This window comes from Schistocerca cancellata, unplaced genomic scaffold (genome assembly GCF_023864275.1).
Source record: "Schistocerca cancellata isolate TAMUIC-IGC-003103 unplaced genomic scaffold, iqSchCanc2.1 HiC_scaffold_605, whole genome shotgun sequence".
NCBI classification, from domain to species: Eukaryota; Metazoa; Arthropoda; class Insecta; order Orthoptera; family Acrididae; genus Schistocerca; species Schistocerca cancellata.
In genome coordinates, this window is record NW_026046616.1 from 1 (window position 1) to 5,000 (window position 5,000).

At 53.9% G+C, this 5,000-nt stretch overlaps 1 non-coding gene across 1 annotated transcript; it reads right to left on the reverse strand.

The window, feature by feature from the left end:
• Positions 1–85: 85 nt before the first annotated feature.
• On the reverse strand, positions 86–1,987 carry LOC126134544 (small subunit ribosomal RNA). The gene has a single exon (XR_007527753.1). It is a non-coding gene; the product is annotated as a small subunit ribosomal RNA (ribosomal RNA).
• Between the last annotated feature and the right edge of the window lie 3,013 nt (positions 1,988–5,000).

Below are 5,000 nucleotides of genomic sequence, written 5' to 3' on the forward strand. Positions count from 1 at the left end.
TTCCGCACGCGGCGCACGGCTGCTGCCGTACAGGTAGCGTGTTGCGCGACACGACACGCACATCGAAAGACATGCAGTCTAGTCGTAATGATCCTTCCGCAGGTTCACCTACGGAAACCTTGTTACGACTTTTACTTCCTCTAAATGATCAAGTTTGGTCATCTTTCCGGTAGCATCGGCAACGACAGAGTCGATGCCGCGTACCAGTCCGAAGACCTCACTAAATCATTCAATCGGTAGTAGCGACGGGCGGTGTGTACAAAGGGCAGGGACGTAATCAACGCGAGCTTATGACTCGCGCTTACTGGGAATTCCTCGTTCATGGGGAACAATTGCAAGCCCCAATCCCTAGCACGAAGGAGGTTCAGCGGGTTACCCCGACCTTTCGGCCTAGGAAGACACGCTGATTCCTTCAGTGTAGCGCGCGTGCGGCCCAGAACATCTAAGGGCATCACAGACCTGTTATTGCTCAATCTCGTGCGGCTAGAAGCCGCCTGTCCCTCTAAGAAGAAAAGTAATCGCTGACAGCACGAAGGATGTCACGCGACTAGTTAGCAGGCTAGAGTCTCGTTCGTTATCGGAATTAACCAGACAAATCGCTCCACCAACTAAGAACGGCCATGCACCACCACCCACCGAATCAAGAAGAGCTATCAATCTGTCAATCCTTCCGGTGTCCCGGGCCTGTGAGGTTTCCCGTGTTGAGTCAAATTAAGCCGCAGGCTCCACTCCTGGTGGTGCCCTTCCGTCAATTCCTTTAAGTTTCAGCTTTGCAACCATACTTCCCCCGGAACCCAAAAAGCTTTGGTTTCCCGGAGGCTGCCCGCCGAGTCATCGGAGGAACTGCGGCGGATCGCTGGCTGGCATCGTTTATGGTTAGAACTAGGGCGGTATCTGATCGCCTTCGAACCTCTAACTTTCGTTCTTGATTAATGAAAACATACTTGGCAAATGCTTTCGCTTCTGTTCGTCTTGCGACGATCCAAGAATTTCACCTCTAACGTCGCAATACGAATGCCCCGCCTGTCCCTATTAATCATTACCTCGGGTTCCGAAAACCAACAAAATAGACCGAGGTCCTATTCCATTATTCCATGCACACAGTATTCAGGCGGGCTTGCCTGCTTTAAGCACTCTAATTTGTTCAAAGTAAACGTGCCGGCCCACCCAGACACTCAATAAAGAGCACCTTGGTAGGATTTCAACGGGGTCCGCCTCGGGACGCACGAACACGCACGAGGCGGTCGCACGCCTTCGGCTCGCCCCACCGCAGGACGTCCCACGATACATGCCAGTTAAACACCGACGGGCGGTGAACCAACAGCGTGGGACACAAATCCAACTACGAGCTTTTTAACCGCAACAACTTTAATATACGCTATTGGAGCTGGAATTACCGCGGCTGCTGGCACCAGACTTGCCCTCCAATAGATACTCGTTAAAGGATTTAAAGTGTACTCATTCCGATTACGGGGCCTCGGATGAGTCCCGTATCGTTATTTTTCGTCACTACCTCCCCGTGCCGGGAGTGGGTAATTTGCGCGCCTGCTGCCTTCCTTGGATGTGGTAGCCGTTTCTCAGGCTCCCTCTCCGAATCGAACCCTGATTCCCCGTTACCCGTTACAACCATGGTAGGCGCAGAACCTACCATCGACAGTTGATAAGGCAGACATTTGAAAGATGCGTCGCCGTACGAGGACCGTGCGATCAGCCAAAGTTATTCAGAGTCACCAAGGCAAACGGACCGGACGAGCCGACGATTGGTTTTGATCTAATAAAAGCGTCCCTTCCATCTCTGGTCGGGACTCTGTTTGCATGTATTAGCTCTAGAATTACCACAGTTATCCAAGTAACGTGGGTACGATCTAAGGAACCATAACTGATTTAATGAGCCATTCGCGGTTTCACCTTAATGCGGCTTGTACTGAGACATGCATGGCTTAATCTTTGAGACAAGCATATGACTACTGGCAGGATCAACCAGGGAGCTGCGTCAACTAGAGCTGAGCAGCCGGCCGCCCGGGAGTGTGTCCCAGGGGCCCGCGCGAACACGCAAGCGTCCGCTCAATTATTCTGCAAACAGGAGGAGGCTGAGCTCCCCTGCACAATACACCTCGAAACCCTCTCAGGTCCCGGCGGCGCGCAGCGCCGTCCTAAGTACTTGGTCGGGTTCGAGAGAGGCGCAATCGCCCGGAGTTAGGCGAGTAGACGCTTTAGGTGCGACCACCCGTGCTCCCAACTGAGCTTGCCGCTGCCGACAGAGGCCCGGGAGCGTGCTGTCGTGGCATTGCCGGCGGGAGACAACACGCGCCACCTACGGTGACCGGCAGCTCCAACGCCAGCGCCACAGAAGGGCAAAGGCCCCACGTGGGTGCCGAAGCGAACTCTCCCAGCACAGCGCACGTGCCAACACGTCTGCACAACTGCGATACAAACCACCAGCGAGAACCGCTGGGGCGACCGAGCAGCAGACGGCGTCGCGGCGCCGAGTGCCGGGCGGCGGCGCATCTCAACGCACACAGTCCTCAGTCGGACCAGCACACTGCAGATGTCCACCGCGCTTCGCACCGGGCCCGCGAGGACCCACTTTGGCCGCCCGGCGCCGCGCGCAGGGTGCCCCGGCGCGCAGCTGCGCCGCCTGCCGCGTCCGTCGGCCGGCGCGCCTGCCACTGGGCGCCCCCACCAGCCGGCTGTAGCGCGTGCGCCCACGCACCGCGCGGCCAGCACGCCGGGCGGCCCCCCCTCACCGGCCGGGGACGGTCCCACCCAGCCACCGCCGCGTATCGCTTCACACACAGATTTGCCTTACTGATTTACCTCCAGCAACAACAACCGCACCACAATGGGTTTACCAGTTGTTCATTTGCGTTGCGTCACGTCACCAGCAAACGTAGACGTCCATCCCAGTTTGCAAATGCAACGATTATTGCATACCTGTCTGTTAGGTGTCACGACACACTACGTCTGCCCACATACACGCAACAAAATGTGCACGACTAGAGAACACGTGGGAGGTGGCCCCCTACGTATGCGATGTCCATTACGAGACCGACTGTCAACCAGCATCTGTACCATGTCGCAGATGTGGAACGCGGTGCACCATGCTATCACACTGTGTGAGAAGAGACGACTACGTTTGAATACACGCGCCACTACATCAACAGACGGCTCATGCTGATCGCCATCCAGGGCGTCCGTTACTCCACACGTCTCTATGGCGTACCACACTGCAATGTAGCTGTTATGGGGAGACGGCACGTGGCTGAGTGCACAACATTTGGACCGTATGGTTCGCTGTTGTTGGGCGCAGTCGTACGGTCACACATGTGCCACAGCGTATCATTCAGTACATACGGACCTATGTGCAGTACAATGTGAGGATTAAGCTTACGATATCAGCGGACAGTGGACACAGGCCGTACCACGACGTAGACTGAGCGCTTCGACATGCGAATGCCAGTGAACAGCTGCGAAGGGCATTGAACACGCAAGCACCTGAACGACCAGCGTGCGAAGGCAGGGTGGAGGGGGGGGGGCGATGTACATCCTGCAGTTGTCCACATTACAGTGTACAGCGGGAGCATGTAAAAAGTAAGCAACACTTGCGAAGTGTTCAACATGAAACGACACACAAGAGGGTGGGCGGTGCGAGTAGCGAACTATATTCAGAGGTTGTGGTTAGACAACACTAGATTAATGTAACGTGTCATATGCCAATTACAGAGCAGGTTAAGGCACAACGTGGGTTAGGTTAAGGCACAACGTGGGTTAGGTTAAGGCACAACGTGGGTTAGGTTAAGGCACAACGTGGGTTAGGTTAAGGCACAACGTGGGTTAGGTTAAGGCACAACGTGGGTTAGGTTAAGGCACAACGTGGGTTAGGTTAAGGCACAACGTGGGTTAGGTTAAGGCACAACGTGGGTTAGGTTAAGGCACAACGTGGGTTAGGTTAAGGCACAACGTGGGTTAGGTTAAGGCACAACGTGGGTTAGGTTAAGGCACAACGTGGGTTAGGTTAAGGCACAACGTGGGTTACGTTAAGGCACAACGTGGGTTACGTTAAGGCACAACGTGGGTTACGTTAAGGCACAACGTGGGTTACGTTAAGGCACAACGTGGGTTACGTTAAGGCACAACGTGGGTTACGTTAAGGCACAACGTGGGTTACGTTAAGGCACAACGTGGGTTACGTTAAGGCACAACGTGGGTTAGGTTAAGGCACAACGTGGGTTAGGTTAAGGCACAACGTGGGTTAGGTTAAGGCACAACGTGGGTTAGGTTAAGGCACAACGTGGGTTACGTTAAGGCACAACGTGGGTTACGTTAAGGCACAACGTGGGTTACGTTAAGGCACAACGTGGGTTACGTTAAGGCACAACGTGGGTTACGTTAAGGCACAACGTGGGTTACGTTAAGGCACAACGTGGGTTACGTTAAGGCACAACGTGTGTTAGGTTAAGGCACAACGTGGGTTAGGTTAAGGCACAACGTGGGTTAGGTTAAGGCACAACGTGGGTTACGTTAAGGCACAACGTGGGTTACGTTAAGGCACAACGTGGGTTACGTTAAGGCACAACGTGGGTTACGTTAAGGCACAACGTGGGTTACGTTAAGGCACAACGTGGGTTACGTTAAGGCACAACGTGGGGTACGTTAAGGCACAACGTGTGTTAGGTTAAGGCACAACGTGGGTTAGGTTAAGGCACAACGTGGGTTAGGTTAAGGCACAACGTGGGTTAGGTTAAGACACAAATTGCGTTACAAATTGCGTTACATTGCGGTACAAATTGCGTTACATTGCGGTACAAATTGCGTTACATTGCGGTACAAATTGCGTTACAAATTTGGTTAGGTTAAGGTGCAAAATGGGTTGGATTACAGTACACAACATGGTAAGAGATAGTGTGTTTGGGGGGGGGGGGGGGGGCAGGTTCGTTGGTAGTGATCATTGTAAGTGAATGTCTGAGGCAGCGTCAGTATGTCACAGCAGTTCTGTCTCG